The sequence below is a fragment of the Gastrolobium bilobum genome, unplaced genomic scaffold, assembly GCF_033153095.1.
Source record: "Gastrolobium bilobum isolate Gb01-03AN ecotype WA unplaced genomic scaffold, APGP_CSIRO_Gbil_v1 utg193914, whole genome shotgun sequence".
Classification (NCBI taxonomy): Eukaryota; Viridiplantae; Streptophyta; class Magnoliopsida; order Fabales; family Fabaceae; genus Gastrolobium; species Gastrolobium bilobum.
The window spans coordinates 1-20,282 of NW_026897754.1; the positions used below are offsets into that span (position 1 = coordinate 1).

Genomic DNA, 20,282 nt, shown 5'->3' on the forward strand with positions numbered 1-20,282 from the left:
AATTTGTCTCTGTGATCCTGGATAAGTGATCAGCCACCAAGTTTTCAACTCCCTTTTTGTCCTTAATCTCCACTTCAAACTCTTGCAGAAGTAACATCCATCGGAGTAACCTGGGCTTAGCATCCTGCTTTGTTAACAAATACTTCAAAGCTGCATGGTCAGTGTAAACAATAACCTTGGACCCTAGAAGATATGACCTGAACTTGTCAAATGCATACATTATTGCCAATAACTTTTTTTCTGTAGTAGCATAATTCTTTTGTGACTCATTAAGAATTTTACTGGCATAGTAAATGACATGCAATAATTTATCCTTCCTTTGGCCTAGCACTACCCCTACAGCATAATTATTGGCATCACACATAAGTTCAAAAGGTAATGAAAAATCAGGTGCCATGATTTTTGGTGTAGTGATCAACATATCTTTCAAAACATTGAATGCATGCAAGCAGTCATCAGTAAACAGAAATTCTTGATCCTTCCCTAACAACTTGCATAATGGTTTTGCAATTTTGGAAAAGTTTTTTTATGAAACGACGGTAAAACCCTGCTTGACCTAGAAAACTCCTCACACCTTTAACATTTATGGGAGAGGGTAGTTTCTCAATAACAGAGATCTTGGCCTTATCTACTTCAATCCCTCTGTTGGACACTTTGTGTCCCAAAACAATACTCTTTGTCACCATGAAGTGACATTTCTCCCAATTCAGCACAAGATTACAATCTTGGCATCTTTTCAACACACTATCCAGGTTTTCTAAACATGCACCAAAAGTAGGACCAAACACAGAAAAATCATCCATGAAAATCTCAATGCACCTTTCTACCATGTCAGAGAATATAGAAAGCATGCACCTTTGAGAAGTTGCTGGTGCATTGCATAGGCCAAAAGGCATCCTCCGGTATGCAAAGATTCCATAGGGGCAAGTAAATGTAGTCTTCTCCTGATCTTTCGGAGCCACAGCTACAATCCGTCTAAGAAACAGTAGAAGGCATGTCCTGCCAATCTCTCCAGCATTTGGTCCAGGAATGGAATAGGGAAATGGTCCTTCCTTGTTGCTTTGCTGAGTCTCTGGTAGTCAATACACATCCTCCAGCCTGTGTCTGTTCTTGTAAGGATCAGTTCATTGTTCTCATTCCTCACAACAGTCATCCCTCCTTTCTTGGGCACTGTCTGAACTGGACTCACCCAAGCACTGTCTGAAATAGGGTAAATCATCCCAGCATCAAGCAACTTCACCACCTCCTTCCTCACTACTTCCTTCGTAGTGGGATTGAGTCTTCTCTGTGGTTGTCTCACTGGTTTGACTTCCTCTTCCATCAATATCTTATGAGTGCAGAAGGAAGGGTTGATACCCTTAAGATCTGAAAATGACCAGCCCATGGCTGTCTTATTCTTCTTGAGCACTTCAACCAACTTCACTTCCTCCCTTTCAGACAACAATGCATTGATAATGGCTGGGTAGGTTTGATCATCCCCAAGGAACACATACTTTAAGATTTGAAAGTAGTTCTTTCAATTCCACCTTAGGTGCTCCCTTAGGAATGTCATCCACTTTCTTTTCCAACTCTTCAACCATCGGTTCCTCCTGATAAAATTCCCCACTTATCTCATCCTTTAATTTATCTTCCTCAAATGACACGTCTGCTTCTCCTGTCACTTCTTCCACAACCTCCTGTATGATATCAATTCTGAACCAATCATCCACATTAACAGGATGTTTAATGGCTTCAAACTCATAATTGTAACGGTCTCTTCATTCACCCTTAACATCAGCTTCCCTTGTTCAACATCAATCAGGGATCTAGCAGTTGCTAAGAATGGCCTCCCTAGAAGTAGAGGGCTTTCAGTATCTTCTTCTTCCATATCAAGAATCACAAAGTCCACAGGAAAAATGAACTTATCTACCTTGACCAGAACATCTTCTACCATACCTTCTGGTCTCTTGATGGATCTATCTGCTAGATGCGGAATAAGATTGGTATCCTTCAATTTGTTGATTCCCAAAGCTCTACATACACACAATGGCATCAAATTTATGTTGGCCCCCAAATCACAAAGTGCCTTCCCTACTTCCACATCTCCAATGGCAATAGGAATGCTGAAACTCCCTGGGTCTTTTAACTTTGGAGGAAGCTTCTTTTGGATCAGGGAACTACACTCTTCTGTTAAGGCCACAGTCTAACCATCCTTCAGTTTCCTCTTCTTAGACAGAAGATCCTTCATGAATTTAGCATAGTGAGGCATGTTCTCCAAGGCCTCAGCAAATGGAATGTTAATCTGCAACTTCTTAAAAATATCCAGAAACCTTGCATAGTGCTGCTTCTAAATTTCCTGCTTTAACTGTTGAGGATAAGGCACTTTAGCATATGGAGATAGGTTAATTAGCTGGTCCTGCTTGTCAGCCAGTTTCTTCTTCTCCCACTTCATCAACTTCTTGGGTGAAGAACTCTTCTCAACCACTACCTCTTCTTCTTTCTTATCTTTCCCAACTTTCTTTTCTACTTCATTATTTTCAACTACAACATCTTCAACAACAACTTCCTCCTATTTTCCTTTTCTTCCACTTTCTTCTCTTCCACTTTCTTGTTAACCGGTTGAAGCACAAGCCCACTTCTTGTAATTATGGACTTGCAGTGCTCCTTTGGATTCACCGTGGTATCACTAGGGAACTTTCCCTGTGGCTTCTCAGATATCTGTCTAGACAACTGGGTAATTTGTGTCTCCAAATTCCGGATGGATGCTTCCTGGTTCCTGAATGCTGTCTTGGTCTCTTGTATGAAAGCAGAAGTTTCTTCCCTGAAAGAATTTGACCCCTAAATGTAATCTTGAGTAGTCTTTGATAACTGGGCAAAAGCTTACTCCCATGCAGAAGTATCACCTTTTTGTGATGAATGTGTTGGAAGAGGATGTAGTGGAGGATTCAACTGATGGTTGGAACTGTAACTGAACCCTGAGTGTTGATTCTTATTCTTCCATGGTGGAACATAAACATTTCGCCCCTATTTGTTGTAGTTACTCTCATCATACCATACTCCATTAACTTCTGCTTGTTCAGCAGGTCCTCCATAATCACACTCATCAGTAACATGGCTTTTCCCACAAATGGCACACACAGAATTAGTGTCCACGTAAGCAACCTTCTGAGAAGAAAGCTGCTTGGTGAGAGCATCCAGTTGTTGTTGTTGTTGTTTCTGCACTTGCTGCATCTGATCGTTCTTGGCTAACAAGGCATCATGGCCATCAAGTTTAATAATTCCTGTTCTTCTGTCATTCACCGGAGCATTGTCAAACTCCTAAGATGCTAGGGACTCAAAGATGTCAAGGGCTTCCTGAGGGGTCTTGGTTGTCAATGAACCACCAGCTGTGGCATTCACCAATGTCCTGGTGTTGGTTGTCAACCCTTGGAGGAATATTGCTGCTTGATTCCACACTTCTATACCATGTTGTGGACATTTCCTCAAAAGTGTCTTGAAACTCTCTCAGGCCTCATAGATAGACTCTGACTCTTTTTGCTTGAATCCTATGATCTCATCTTTCAACTTTGCCCTCTTGGATGCTGAAAAGAATCTGGCCAAGAACTTGGTCTGCAGATCATCCCAAGTTGTAATACTTCCTTGTGGTAGTGACTGTAACCATCTCCTGGCATCATCCTTCAGTGAATGAGTAAAAAGCCTCAACAGAATGGCATCTCTGGTCACTCCATTGATTTTCACACTATCACTCAACAACAAAAAATTCTCAATGTGCAGGTATGGATCTTCTGCACTGGTCCCAGCAAACTGTTCCTTCTGCACCAACTATACTACTGCAGGCTTCAATTCGAAATTGTTGGGTTCCACTGTAGGTCTAACCACACTTCCAGTGGGTGGAATGACAGCGGGTGTCATGTAATCTCCCAGTGTCCTCTGTGGTGGTTGCATATGATTCTCTGCCATAATCTCTTCCTGAACTGTTATACTTGGTTCACCCCTTTCTTGTATCTGTCTTCTTTTGGCTGCCCTCCTGTTCCTTCTGATTGTCCTTTCTAATTCTGGGTCAAACAATAAAGAATTTGGATCAATAGTACCTCCTCGCATACACCAGAATTAAAATTGAACAAAAATTCACACAAAAAAAATATAAAGTGCTGAAAAATAAAAAGACTCAATCTCAAATACTAATGGTGTCTGTCAATGTTGAAGAACAAATCCCCGGCAACGGCGCCAAAAACTTGTTGTGGATTTAGCAAGTGTACTAGTCACACAAGTAATAAAATGATGAGTAAAGATCGTTCCTACGAGGATTTGTGTTCCAGCACCGATTAACCATATATACTTAAGTTGAATCAACCAAAAGATTATTAATTGCATCGATTTCTTGTCACCAGAAATTTAGTTGAATTGCATAAAAGCTTGATAAACAAATAAAATGTGATTATAATTTAAACAAGTAGTCAGATGTCAATTTCTCTCAAGCATGAATTTATGGTTGAACCAATTTCCATAATGAATTATCTAGTATGTGATGTTGATCAACCTTTTTCTTATCATCAAGATGTAATGTCTTACTAACCTGATTGAAACATTAATCAGAAACCCCAATGTCTTGGTGATTCCCTTCTTAATACATGCATTAAATACTAAGATCTTAAGATCACATCAGAATCCTAGCATCAATGTCTTGACTACTAGAACACTGATGATAAAGTTGTCAAATACAGAAACAATGTAAACATGTCTGTTCTACACTATTCCCTTAATAGAAAGAATTAATCAAGACAACTTCATACAATCACATAAGAGATAAACAAAATATCTAATTAACCATTCATAAATTCACACTTGAGTCCATTGAATCAGACTACAAAGGACTCTACTCAGACATAGTTGAAATATAAACAAGAGAAGAAGAAAGATCAAACTCCATTGTTATGATAGTGAGACTTCAATCTTCAAGTACAATTACATAGGAAATACTAACTAATACAAAAACTAAGTCCTAAAGAATTTGGAAAATAAGAAAAAGGGGAAGAGTCAGATCAAAGGATCTGAGAGAGGATATGATATTAGGATATGAGATATGTTCAGAATGTGAAGGCCCTTGCCTTTTATAGTGTTACAAATTACAACTGAAAACTGCCATGGACGCTAAAACGTTAATTGATGGGCATTTTAGCGTCCATGTTTGACGGATGCACAACTGCTTTTAACTGATTCCAACGCTAAAACGTTTGACTTGGACGTTTTAGCGTTCAAGACCAGAGTCTTTTCCCACATCAGAGCGCTAAAACGTTTGATCAGGAGGTTTTAGTGCTCAAGACCAGAAACTTTTCCAACAGCAGCGCGCTAAAACGTCTGTGTGGACGTTTTAGCGCTCAACACTTGAGCATTCTCCCTTTCTTCAGAATCTTCTTCCTTCTCTCTGCTGCTCCTTGAGCTTCATTTCCCTGCAAGATAATGTAAATTTTCAAAAAAGCTTTCAGAACTTGTACTTGAGGGATTTCCATGACATTAACCTTTTTTCCATCCATTTAATCACACAAATTGATATTAATTCATGCTTAAAAACCTGACGAACTAGGGGTTTATCAAGGGACAACAACCTCCTTCTATCACTCTTCAAGAAATCGAATTTATGGCTTCTCCTACTTAATGTTGGTTGTGCGCACAAGAGAAGGAAGCAAATGGTTGAGCATAGATCACAATCTATTGCTCAATGGTACTCAGTCGAACTGGGAAAGGAGAGGATGAGTGTGCTTGATGTCTTGTTGTCTCCTTATGGTACTTACGATTTGATGAGAAGATGATGATGAAGGAGATGCACACGTTGTTCTCCTTTGTATTCTTCTTGTGGTTTCGGCTGTGGAGGACGGATGAGTAGAGGAGTGAAACTCAAGTATTTGGTGTTATTCTTAGTGAGTGTACGGTTTGTAAGGGAGAGTAGGCTGAGTGTTGGTTCAAAATTAGGGGATGAGCAATCAGTTTTAGTTTGTTCTTTGTTATGCGCGTAGGGATGATGATTCAGCTTGATTTTTCTTTTGTGATTGAAGAGCATTAGAAGAGATATCAGTTTAAGACATTGAGTGGTGAGTCCTTGATCAATAATGGAGCTTGGCCGAGACATGGGGGAGAGGGTCCAAGTGTCCTCTTGATGCATAGGTGGCGCACATGCAAGGGGAATGGAATGGATCTAGGTTGACACATAGTGAGCATGCATAGGCTGAGTAGGATGGACTTGTGGTTGATTCTTGGCCAATAACAAGCTCACATGCAGATTTTGTTTAGGATGATCTAAAGGATCATGAGTAGGGAAGATATATTGGGCTGCCTTTTAAACCTCAATTTAGAGGTTTGGGTCGTGGCCCCTTAAAGGTCATAGGGTCCAAGAATTTCATCTCCTAATAAGTATTACTTCATGTAGTCTACTAATTATTAAATAGGGTTTTTGTACGTCGTAATTAAAATAATTCCTATCCTACACCTACATGTAATTCGATTTCATGATTACATCTTAAGGTATTAGTTATCTCATCATAAAATAAAAATAGTAATTAATTCCATAGAGTTTGGTTGAAACCCACTAATAATTATAATAATTCGAATGACTCACCATTAATCTTTCCCATTCTACTCCTCATGGCAAAATCCGAGAATTAAATTAATCAAAAGGGTATTTTCCTCTAAAATTCCTGATATGAACAGTTTTATAAGAACTAGATTCTTCAAGGTTTTTTTTTTAATATTTTTGCGGGTAGTTACACATTCACAAAGCTGCAAGCCCCTTAGAAGAGAACATAAAAACCTAAGCTCACATTCTTCATTCTCCCTTCCTTGTGCGCGTGGCCAAACATCAAGACGGAGGAGGTGATGTGTCTTCTCTACTTCCTTGTTCCTTTAAGCTCCTTACGATTTTGATTGAGTCCTTTTTCCTTTGCATGCAGATTGAAACTCGAGTTCTTGTAGAGAAGGAGGGTGGGGGTGCTGCTCCTCCTATGGTTGCTGCTCCTTGACCGATTTGGGGGCACTTGGGTGCATGCAAGAAGGTATAACTCGAACAACAAGCTCTCCCTTTTACCTCACTGTTTCAGCTTCTGATTGTAAACAAGGAGGATATATTTTTTGTCATTCTCCTTTCCTCCTTTCTGTTCAGCCAAAAAAACCCTTGGCCTTTGGTGCATGCAAGCATAAAGAACCGATTTTGAGCTTGGAAGATAGCTCCTCATCATTTTGGGACTGTTCATTTGGACTAGCAAAAATTAACAAGCCTTGCATGTGCTAAAACTGTGTGGACAGCATGTTAAAGACCTTGTTCGCTCACACTGAAGTCATGTAGGAAATGTTATGTTAAACGAAAATGGAAGCATCAAGGTGATGGCCTAAAAACCGAACATATAGATACCTAGGAGATTATGGTTGTAACAGCCCGTTACGTACCGGTAATGTTATCATTGCATATGGTATTAAGCGCAGTTACAATCACAGTAATTGAGTTAATTAAATTACGGGTAAACTTTTTCTGTGGGAAGAATCATGCTGGTGTATGCCGACGCGGGAATAATTTGTGTTACAGGTGTGGACAACTGGGGCATTTCATTTCTGATTGTCCACAGAATGCGAATCAGGCTCCTACTCAAGCTCGGGTGTTCACTCTTGATGCCAATGAAGCCCAGAAGTATCCGAATCTGATCCGAGGTAATGTAATTCTGAATGGTTATCCTATTTCTGTTATCTTTGATTCTGGAGCATCAGGTTCTTTTATTGCGGGGCACACTGCAATGAGACTAGGTCTCACCTCGACTCCTCTACCTTATGAGTTACAAACCAGTACTCCTACTGGAGGATCTTGTACTGCATCAGAAATCTGCAGGGGTTGTATTCTACAGTTTGAAGGAAGGACTTATACGGTGAATTTAGTGGTTCTACCGGTATTCAGTCTTGGGATGACTATCGGTATGGACTGGTTGGCGGAGAATGGAATAACCTTGGATTGTCAAGCAGGAAAGGTCATCGTTCCTTCTAAAGATGGTAATTCTCAGTTCTTTGCTACTATTTCCTTATTGCAAGTTAGAAAAGAACTCCTTCGGGGAGCTGAAGGATACTTGTTGTTAATTGAGTCTGAGAATACTGTTGACACCCAACTTCAAAATATTCATGTTGTTAGTGAGTTCGTGGAGGTGTTTCCTGATGAAATTCCTCGATTACCTCCTCATCGGGAGATCGAATTTCCTATTGAACTTCTTCCTGGAGTTGGACCTATTTCCATTGCTCCTTACCGTATGGCACCACTGGAACTTCGGGAACTTAAGAAGCAAATAGAAGAGCTGTTGTCAAAAGAATTCATCAGACCCAGTACTTCTCCATGGGGTGCTCCAACTATTCTTATCAAGAAGAAGGATGGTAGTTTACGTCTGTGTGTGGATTACCGTCAACTGAACAAGGTGACAGTAAAGAATAAATATCCGCTTCCTAGAATTGATGATCTGATGGATCAGTTGAGAGGTGCTAGGGTGTTCTCTAAAATAGATTTGCGATCGGGATATCATCAAATCCGGGTTAAACCTGAGGACATTCTGAAAACGGCATTCAGGACTCGATATGGTCACTATGAATATCAGGTGATTCCGTTTGGACTTACTAATGCTCCGGCTGTATTCATGGATTATATAAACCGTATCTTTCACCCATTCTTAGATCAGTTTGTCATTGTATTTATTGATGACATTCTGATTTATTCAACCAATGAAGAACTGCATGCTGAACATTTGAGAATAGTCTTACAAATCCTTAAAGAGAAACAATTGTATGCCAAGTGGTCGAAGTGTGAAATCTGGTTAAATGAAGTCCAGTTCTGGTTAAATGATGTCCAGTTCTTAGGTCACATAATTTCTACAGAAGGTATTGCTGTGGATCCCAGCAAAGTGGAAGCAGTAATGAATTGGGAGCGACCTAAGACCGTCACAGAAGTGAGGAGTTTCTTGGGACTTGCAGGTTATTATCGTAGATTCATCCAGAACTTCTCTCAGTTAGTACAGCCTCTCACACGTCTCACTCGGAAGGGAATGCCTTTTGAGTGGACTGACGCTTGTGAAGAATGTTTCTTGGAGCTAAAAGGTAGATTGACCAGTTCTCCCGTGCTTACTATTCCGGATCCAACCAGAAAGTTTGAAGTGTATTGTGATGCTTCTCTAAAGGACCTTGGTTGCATGTTGATGCAAGACCATATGGTTGTAGCTTATGCATCACGATAATTAAAGCCCCATGAGGAAAACTATCCTACTCATAATTTGGAGTTGGCAGCTATTGTGTTCGCACTAAAAATCTGGAGACATTATCTGTATGGTTCGGAATGTGATGTTTTTAGCTATCATAAGAGCTTGAAGAATTTGTTTAATCAGAAGGAACTAAACATGAGGCAACGACGGTGGATGGAATTCTTGAAGGATTATGAATTTGAGCTCAAGTATCATCCAGGCAAGGCAAATGTAGTAGCTGATGCCTTGAGCCGTAAGACTCTTCATACTGCCACTCTGATGATAGAAGAACTGAAACTACTTGAAGCCTTTCGGGATCTAAACTTGTCTGTTAGCAGAAGAAGGCGTGGAATAAGGTTGGGCAGAATCAAGGTAGAGAATGAGTTACTCCGTAGAATCAAGAGGGCTCAAAGAGATGAGGGACTAGTTCATAAATTGGCTGGTTACCAAAATATTGTTTGGGATGAAAATAAATTGCTGAGGTTTCAAGGTCGGTTAGTAGTGCCGAATAATGAACTTAAACAAGAAGTTTTGCAAGAGGCCCATAAGGGTAACTATATCGTTCATCCTGGATCCACTAAAATGTATCATGATTTAAAGACTCTGTTTTGGTGGCCGGGTATGAAACGGGACATTGCAGAATATGTAGCTCGATGCCTAACATGTCAGAAGGTGAAATATGAACATCAGAAACCTTCGGGACTTCTCCAACCTCTGGAAATTCCCGAATGGAAATGGGATAGTATTGCCATGGACTTTGTAGTTGGACTTCCTCGGACGCGAGAAGGATTTGACGCCATATGGGTAATTGTTGATCGTCTGACAAAATCAGCCCATTTCCTGAGTGTCCGAACAACGTATAATACAAAAAAGCTTGCTCAGATTTATCTTCGAGAGATTGTGAAATTGCATGGAGTCCCCACTAGCATCATCAGTGACCGTGATCCCAAGTTCACCTCTAAGTTTTAGGAGTCTTTCCAACGAGCTCTCGGAACCCATTTGAGGTTGAGTACTGCTTATCATCCGCAAACCGATGGTCAGACTGAACGTACTATTCAGGTTCTAGAGGATATGTTGCGAGCCTGCATTTTAGAACAAGGAGGCAGTTGGGACAAGTATCTTCCTTTGGTGGTGTTTGCTTATAATAATAGTTTTCATTCCAGCATCAGAATGGCACCGTATGAAGCTTTGTACGGGAGGAAATGCAGATCTCCTTTATGTTGGGTAGAAGTTGGTGAGCGAAGTATTTTGGGGCTCGACATAATTCAAGAAACTTCAGAGCAGGTACAGAGGATCAAGGAAAATATGCAAAGGGCCTAGGCGAGGTAGAAAAGTTACTATGACAATCGTCATAAACCCCTATCTTTTGAAGTGGGAGACCACGTGTTTCTGAGAATCACGCCCACATCTGGACTCGGAAAGAGAATGGGAACGAAGAAGTTGAGTCCGCGGTACTTGGGACCATACCTTATCTTGGACAAGATTGGAGAATCAGCTTATCGATTGGCGTTACCGCCTAATTTGTCGGGAATTCATAACGTCTTCCATGTGTCCCAGTTGAGAAGATATATCTCTGATCCATCCCATGTACTACAACTAGAAGAAGTGGAATTAGAGAAAAATCTGACATACCCTGTTCAACCATTCCAGATTCTTGAGAGGTCAGTCAAGCAACTTCGTTCCAAGGAGATACCGTTGGTGAAAGTGCTATGGAACAATAAATCTGCGCATGAAGCCACTTGGGAGCGTGAAGATGACATTCGGAATCGGTACCCGGAACTCTTTAATTAAGTACGTAAGTCTAATTTTGCGGACAAAATTCTATTTTGGTGGGGAGAGTGTAACATCCCACATAAATTAGGAAATTATTTTAAATGCAATTATGGATGAGTATGTATTTAATAAATTCGAAACACTAGTTAAAAGAATACGATTAATTTTAATTACAACATACAAAAATCTTAGTTACTACTTAGTAGATTGCACGAAATAATGTTCATTAGGAGATGAATTTTTGGACCCAATGACCCTTAAGGGGCCACGGCCCAAGCCTCTAAATTGAGGACTTAATTCAGCCCAAAAATCTGTTCCTACCCTTCTCCATTGGCTTATCCTAAGAAATCAGCATGCTTATTCCGTATTGGTCAAGAGGCCACCCACTTATCCACCTTATTCGCTCTCCCTATGCGCCTAGATAGAGTAAGAAAATCTGATTTTTTTGTTGGTCCTTGGTTCAGAATGTTAATCAGTTTTATCGTCCCCCTTCCTTTCTCCCTATGCGCATAATAAGAGAACCAACCAAAACTGAGTGCTTATCCCTTTAGTCAGAATCAAACCGAGCCATCCTCTCCTTTACTCTTGACCGCCAGCCACCAAGAGAAAGACCTATCAACTAAGCTTGTATTCCTTTCCTTCTCCACCATTCTACCAAGCCGCAAGTCCATAAGAAAATAACCTCAACACCTAAACTCAAACTCTTCCTTCCTTTCCACTTGTGCGCGCGGCTGGACAAAAGTAGGAGGAGGTGATGTGTCTCCTCTACTTCATGGTTTCTTTATAACCTACTCGGTTTAATGGAGTTTTCCCCCCTGCATGCAGATTTAAAACTCGAGCTTTTGCATAGAAGGAGGGTGAAGGTGCTGCTCCTCCTTTGGGTGCTGCTCGTTGACTGATTTGGAAGCTTGTGGGTACATGCAAGAGGTAAAGAGCGCAAATCAAACCCCCCTTTACTCCCCACTGTTTCGGCCCTTACATGCATGCAAGGAGGATGTTTTTTTTTGTCATTCCTCTTCCCTCGTTTCTGTGTAGTCAAACAACCCATGGACTTGGTGCATGCAAGCACAAAAATTAGATTTGTGAGCTTGGAAAATAGCTCCTCTTAATGTTCGGGACTACCCCTTGGATTAGCAAAAATTATTAAGCTTTGCATGTGTTAAAAATGAGGAAGACAGTATGCTAAAAGCCTATTAACTCATGCCTAAGCCATGTAAGTAGTGTTAGGTTAAAAGAAAAACAGAACCCCTAGGTGATGGTCTTAAAATCGAAATACATGCATAGGAATTTATGGCTGTGTCACTTGATAACCTTTGGTAAATTAATCTTAAGACAGAAAATTCATTTAGTATAAGAACCATGAAATCCGATTAAACCCAAGAATTAGGAGGAATGGAAATTACATGTGTTTTATAGGAAAAATAGATGAGAATTCTGATTGGGTATTTTGTTAATTAGGTGCGCAAGCCTCTAAATAAAAAGTGTACTGATTTGATGATGTTGAGGTTAAGACCCTAAAGCATCAAGGTAAGTGTTTGGTGGATTAACCTTTTGTGACTATTAATTTAGGTCATGGATTTTTGATTTGTTGCTCTCATGTCTCCATGAAATTTTGTTTGAAAGCATGTGTAATCTGACCTTGAAGGTAACTTGTTGGAATTCTGTTTTGGAGACACATTCAGTTCGAAATTTTGGTGTCATAGTCCATGAGAACTATGATTTTCTGATTCTGAATTTTGGTCATGCTCATGAACATCATAAATCCGCATTTTGTCATGTGTGTGCGAAGCAAAACATAGCATTTCATACATCATTATACATGCAGTTTTGGAAACCGAAATATTTGATGAAATGAAGCATATGTTTGAGCATGCATCATATAGGCATCCCTCAGGTACCAGGGAGAAGGAACCGTGGCTCGGTTCGCATAGGCCTCAATTGGAATTCCCCTCTGTTAGGGCCAAATGGAATCTCCATTGAGTTTAGTTAGTTAGTATGTGCACTTTAGTGCTATGAACATACAATATTCTGGCGTTATATACGCATTCTGTTGCATTTTGGTATCTGTTCGGAAATTATTTGATGATGTGACAATTTTGGAAATTCTGTATCTAAATTAATACTGTTGCATTATTGGATTTTCTATCACACTACTGGGAATTTTCTCACCCCTTTTTGGGGCTCAATTTTTATAAAATTGCAGGAGGACGAAGAAGTATTTGATGGAGTATTTTTTTGGGAAAAATTTCTGTTTAAGTCCACTGCTGTTTGCTCATGCTACGTGTGTTCACTGTTTTTGGCTGAATGGAGTGTTGTACTTTTGAACATGATGTAGTAGTTTGAAGATTGACATATTTGGAAATCGTGTATGTCTTGTTGTAGAACATGGTTGTCGCATGGATTTTATGTTTTGAATGGAACTTATATAACTATGTAACTTGTTGCTAAGTAATCAGGATTTCAGTCCCTAACATGCTAAGTTTTTTGATTACAGAGTTTGATCTAGTTGGCTAAATATGTGTAAGACAATCAGGGTTAATCGTTATTGTAATTAGATCCTGTGTAGTTGAATTTTTATTGGAAGCATTATGAGTTCAATTAGCCTAGGGTACTAAACTTTTCGAAAATAAATTCAGCATGTATTTAAATTCGGATTTTGACTCTGATTTAGCATGCATCTTGCGAGTTCTCTTTCCGGAGCTACAGGTCTCCAAATGTTATGAATTTTATATGTACGTAAAGCCCCAGATGTCTATTTTCAGATTATATAAACTCTATTACTAAAGCTTGTAAGTTCGATTTTATATGATTTTTGTAAGATAGACAGCTTTTCTGAAAATTTACGATTTCAGCTTTACAAGTTTTTATGAAATCCTTAGCTGTTTTACCTATGTAGTTCGATTTTAATACAAGTTTTTATCACTTGACTTCAAAGTGTATTTACTGAATTGATTATGGTAACGTTGCAACTCTAATAAAATTTAGCAGGCATCTCCCTTGGATGCATACAGGGGAGGGTGTCACACGGGGATTGGCGTTTCTTATATCATATAATCTTGATTTTTAAGATTGGATTTTGTGAATACTTGTATTATATTTTATTTTATTTTTATTCTTGTTGAAAAGTGCTACTGATCTCTTTTCTGAGTTGTATGCGAGGTAAACCTATAGAATTTCCATTTGATTCGGAAATCACAAAGACCGAAAAGAGACACAGGAAACTTGCTCGGAAGAAGCTTGCATTCGACGAGTCAGAAATTCTGTCTGAAGAAGCACACACCATGGAAGGGAACAATGAAGAAGATAATCCACTCATGGATACTATTCTGATTCCATCGTTCAACAGGCCCAATGCGAGTATTGTTCAGCCTAATGTTGCCAATAACAATTGGGAGCTCAAGTCTTCCCATATTCAATTGGTGGAGAGAGCTCAGTTTGGAGGAGAGGAGAGTGAAGACCCTCACAGATTTATTGACAGATTCTTGAGGATCTGTGACTCAACCAAACACCCTCAGGTGTCTAATGATGCAATCCGGTTGAGGTTGTTCCCTTTTGCTCTTAAGGGAAAGGCTCTTAGTTGGTTGGAAAGGCAGCCTGCAGCAAGCATTCCTACATGGGATGATTTGTCTCATAAGTTCTTTTCTGATTTCTTCTCGATGGAGAGGTACAACCATATGGTGAATGATATCACCAATTTCACTCAATCTGAGGGTGAATCAATGTGTGCAGCATGGAACCGGTTCAAGGATTTAATGAGGAGGTGTCCTCATTATAACTTGACTGCTGGTAATCAGGTTAGAATCTTCTTCAATGGTTGCAAACCTGAGGTGAGGATGGTGTTGAATGGTACAGCAGCTGGCACGATTAAAACTCTGAGAGCAAACGAGACTCTTGAGCTGATTGAGAGGATGGCTGCCAATGAAAATGAAGTGTTGTCAGCAAAGCCTAAGAGAGGTATCCTTCATCTGGAAGGTAATGATGCGATGCTAGCTCAAAACAATTTGTTGTCTCAGCAAATGGCAACTCTGACAGAGATTGACAAGATGTAGCTTTCTAGTGTTCACACTAAAGCTGTTACGATTATATGTGAATATTGTAAGGACAATCATGAATCTAATGAATGTCCTTCTTTGCTAGCTTCTGATTCACCTCAACAAATGCAAGTGAATGGCATTTGGTATGATCAAAGACCCCCGCCGCAAAATATTCCAAGAAATCAGAATTTTCCTTCTAGAAGTAATAATTTTCAAAGGAGGGTGCAGGGAACTGGCCTTGATTTCAAGTCTAACAACTATCTGCAACCTCCACCAATCCAACCCAAGGAACCTTCTGATTTGGAGAAGCTAGTAGGACAAATGGCTCAGTATTCTAGTGCTTTCATAGAGGAGACTAGAGCTAATACAAGGAACATAAATGCATCTATAAAAAATTTGGAGAATCAAATTGGCCAGCTGGCTAAACAAATTGCTGATACAACTTTAGGTACCTTCCCTAGTAACACAGTTACTAATCCGAGGGAAGATTGTATGGTCATCACAACCAGAAGTGGTAAAGTACTGCCATCTCCGGAGGATGATGAGAAGCTTAATGAAGTTAAGAAGCCAGAAAAAGAAGTTGAAATTCCTTGTAAGGTTGTGAAGCCTCTTCAGAATGGTGAAGAAAAAGAGCAACCAATTGTTGCTGAAAAGAAGAAATTTGAGTTGAGTCCTGGTTATTTGAGAGCTATGGCACCTTATCCTGATAGATTCAACCAGGATGCTCAGAAGCAACAGTATGGAAGGTTTCTTGATATATTCAAGAAGTTGCATATCAACATTCCCTTTGCTGAAGCTCTGGCTAGTATGCCTAATTATGTCAAATTCATGAAGGATCTCTTGTCAAGGAAGCACAAGTTGCAAGAATGCCAAATTGTTGCACTTACTGAGGAGTGCAGTGCTATTATTACAAGGAAATTTCCTCCTAAGCTTTGTGATCCTGGAAGTTTCAATATTCCTATTGAAATTGGTAACACCAAAATTGGTAGGGCATTATGTGATCTTGGGGCTAGCATTAATTTGATGCCTCTTTCTGTTTGTAAATCCTTGGGGATCACTGAGTTGAAGCCTACTCTGGTATCCCCCCAACTTGCTGATAGATCTTTAAGGAAGCCTAGTGGTATTATTGAAGATGTCCTTGTGAAAGTGGAAATATTCATTTTTCCAGCTGATTACATAGTGTTGGACATGGAAGAGGGAACTGAAATGCCTCTTTTGCTGGGTAGACCTTTCTTAGCCACTGCTAGGGCCATGATTGATGTTGAAAACGGGAAGCTGGAGTTAAGAATGAATGATGAGACCATTACCATCAATGTCTTTGATTCTTTGAAACAATCTCCTAACAAAGGCGATTGTTTCAGACTTGATGTCTTAGAAGAGGTGGTTCATAAAGAGAAAACTCATATTCAAGAGCTTGAAGAGGACTTGAAAAACTGTGATCATATTCAGTTCGAAGATGAGATTGCTGATGTTTGAGGTTCTTAAAAAGAAGGAGTCTGATAAAGAGGGGTTGTCTTCTGATGATGAAAGAAAGCTAAAAGAGGTTCTCTTAGAGCACAAGACTGCATTGGGGTGGTCCATTTCTAATCTTAAAGGTATAAGTCCTTCTGTTTGCATTCACAAAATTCTTAATAAGGATGATGAAAAAAATGTGAGGAACCCTCAAGGGAGGCATCATCCTACAATGAAGAAGGTAATAAGAAAGGAAGTGGTGAAACTCTTTGATACTGGTTGGAGGATGTGTGCGAATCACTGGAAGTTGAAGGCGACAAAAAGGAGAATCTTTGACAAGAGACACCGTATAACACCTCGCAATTCTAAATTAAGTATTAAAAATGTTAAGTGAGTAATTAAGTGAAGGATTAGTGAAAATCCTAAAGATTAGGCCAAAATACAAAGAAAGGGCAAAACAGTAATTAGCCAACACGCAACCCTAGGAAGATAAAAACTGAGTAGAAGGTCTCAGATGATAAAAATAACCCTGAAAATGGATTCAGAACGAAAAATTGAGTGGTTAGGCAAGTTTTAGAAAAATCAGTGAATAGTATTTTTACCGAGTCAAAATATCGCGGTACGTTTGCACCGTAAAATGTGCCAGTTGAGTTTTGAGCTCTAGGTTTCAAATATGATTTATAAATGGTCTATAGAACTAGGAAATATAATTTCTGATAATATTTGGTGGAATTAAGTCAGTTTGGGAAAGCGTGCCAACGGCGCACGCAATAGCTTAAAACAGTGTTTTCTCCGAACGACCAGAAAACTCCGGATTCATCTGATCAAGTATAATTGTAGGAGAATGGTTAATGTTAAAAATTAGAGTTTCTAAATAGGTTGTGAATTGACGGACGTTTAGTGGAATCGTAGGGAAATTCGGATGAGTTTTAAATCGCGTGAGGTGGCGTGGGACCCACCCCACTTAAAATCCACCTCATCACCACTATTCATCATCACTCTCTTTCTTCTCCTTCCAGCCAAAACCGCGCCTCCCCCTCTCTTTCCCCAAGTTTTCTTCAAACTTTCTCCTTCCATTAATCACTCAAATCCTAACCAAATCCAACAAGGTTTAACTTGAATCTTGTTGGAAATTGCCTTCTAAAGCCATTGGTGGCATCCTTAAACCGTGAAAGTGACTAGATTTTGAGATCCTCCCCCACAAAGGCCGCGGCTCACTTAGGAAAAATGGTGTTCTTGGAGCTTCTAAATGCTCCAATGGTGGAGTATAGTTAGGAGGAGCCTTGTACCTTCCATTTGGGTGAGTGTTCTTGCATTTTAAACGGTTGAATGTGATTATTTGATTTTTGAACCCTAAACCTTGCATGGTTGATGTGTGATGTTAGAGAGCTTAATTGGAAAAAATTTGTACATGAAAGTGTCTTAGAATAATGTCTCTTAGTGATAAATGCAATGAAAATTTTAGGTGAAAAATTGGGATTTTTAACTTAGAAATAATTTTGGTGTTCATGACTTGAGTTTTTGGAAATATGTTAGGATGGATTGGTGAGTTATTATATGATTGTATGTTGATATAATGAGATTGTATGAGTTGTGGAATGATTAAAATTGAGTTAGAATCCTTTGAAAATTGCAAGTGATAATTCGGCCATATAGAGTGTTTTGAGGAAATGATGTTGTTGAAATTGATTGGTTGATGTAGCAAGTGTTTAAGGGAATTAAAATGGGTTGTGTGGTGGTTGGAAAGTGATAGAATCAATGGAAAATAACAAATTGTATTTAGAGACATAAATGAACCTAGAGTGAACTATTTAGTAAAACGATGCTTAAAAGACGTAAAACGGAAAAACGACACTTGAATTAGCCTCTTGGCAACCTAAGGAAGTATAATAAAATGAGAAAGAAAATTTAGAAAAATAAATCTCAAAAATACACTTGTTTGGCCGAACCCCCCAAAGGGAAGGGGGGATTTTGTGTTTTTCGCGTTTTGATGGAAATTGACGTATACTGATGGCTGTATATGGTTGTATAGGTTGCCGTACGTCGACTTGAATCCCGAACCGTGAATCGATGGATTTCCCTTGGTCCTGGACCAAGTGGATTGAGGTAAGTGATTGTATTATGCATGTGTAATTGAGAATTGGCATGCATTTTGGTGAACTGTGAGTAATTGGGAACGTCCTATGTGTAGGCGTTCTGTTGAGTAGCAAAATTGGAACTAAACTGCTGTGGAGCTAAGTGAAAGAACATTGAGGTAACCTCTTGGTACTGGGGCTTGTTCCCCTTGTGTGTTCCACCTTGCCAGTTGATGGCAACGGTAGGTATAACAACCCTAAATATTGTATCATGATTAATGAAGAATTATGATAATTAATAAACGAGACATTTCAGATGAAATAGTTTATGATTAAGTAAATTAGAAGTATGGGTCCAATGGACCAAAGACATAAGCATTAGGGATCCAATGAATTCATGGATCAAAGTATAACCCAACAAAGGAAGTTTTAATTCCATTTAATGTGGACAAGTCCAAGTGATACAAAGAAAGCTCTATATGATAAAGTAAAGTCCAATAAGGTAAATGAAACCCAAATCAAGTTAAAGCCCAAAGTAAGGCCATGACATAATAAACCTAAAGAAGTACTATATGACTAGGAATTAAATTAGAATTCTTTCCCTACAAGCAAGAAGCCCACGGTTTTACTAGAGAAAACAAGCTCTAAGAAGTCAATTTAAAGTGTCATAAAATCATGGAAAAATAGGCACAAATTAGGTCAGGTTAATAGGTTAAAGGTCCATAATCTTAAGGAATAAATCATGGTCCAAAATTAAAGGAAATCTTTTCCTTCCAAGCATTTAAAATCTGCGGCCTAGGTGTAGGAAATGAATTTGATTTTATTTGATTTTCAAGCCATTAAATGCAAATCGAATTTCCTTAAGTCAAGCCAGTCAAATTCCTTTAAACAAGGAAGTTAGGATTATGATGATTAGTAGTCAATCACTTTCCCTAAATCAAGCAAATTGATGACAATATGTCAATCAATCAAATAATTTTGTTTCTTAAATCAAGGAAGCAACATTTATGACGATTAGTCACACCTCATCAATCCCTTAAATCAAGGGAGCAACTTTTAATGACGATTAGTCACACATCATCAATTCCTTAAATCAAGCAATCACTAAATTTCCTTAATCAAGGAAATTGACATCATGTTCTTGTCCCTAAATTAAGCAATCTAACCTATGACAACAAATCACCACCTTACTCTCATTTAATGTGATCGAAACCTACCAGCAATCAAGTAATGGCAAGGCTTCTAGGTTGCCTATTTGAACAAGCTTTAGTCTCTCCTTTTTCCCTCTATAGTCGCGGCACTACCAAAGGAAAGAACAAAGAGTTTAGTTCATTTTGTGAAGTCCATGAATGCTTCGAAATGGTGAGTGTGTTAGTGAGAAATACCTAATTGTTCCAAGATCAAATACAAGCCTGGATCTTAGTCCTTCTTCCTAATAATTCCACCAAAGAACCTTTCATCTCTAAGCAAGAAAATCCCTCTTCTCCTCTCTTTAAGTTTGTGGCCTTGTATGTTCAAGGAGGAAGGAAGTTCATTCAAGAAGATTCAAAGTAGTCAAAGGTCAAGAAGTGTTTCCTTAAGTCGTTGATCATCATCAAAGGTAAGCCTATGAACCTTCTTGGTTAGGAATGACATGTAAAAGCATGAAAGTGATATCCTAAGTATATGATCCCTAGAAGGCCGAACCATGTATGATAATTATAAGCATGAAGAGA

The 20,282-nt window shown here is 39.1% G+C and overlaps 2 non-coding genes across 2 annotated transcripts; one reads left to right on the forward strand and one right to left on the reverse strand.

Annotated features, from left to right (window-relative positions):
- Positions 1-3,439: 3,439 nt before the first annotated feature.
- On the forward strand, positions 3,440-3,546 carry LOC133309928 (small nucleolar RNA R71). Its single transcript, XR_009751376.1, has one exon. It is a non-coding gene; the product is annotated as a small nucleolar RNA R71 (small nucleolar RNA).
- An 11,134-nt stretch (positions 3,547-14,680) lies between these two features.
- Positions 14,681-14,784, reverse strand: LOC133309929 (small nucleolar RNA R71). Its single transcript, XR_009751377.1, has one exon. It is a non-coding gene; the product is annotated as a small nucleolar RNA R71 (small nucleolar RNA).
- Positions 14,785-20,282: the final 5,498 nt, after the last annotated feature.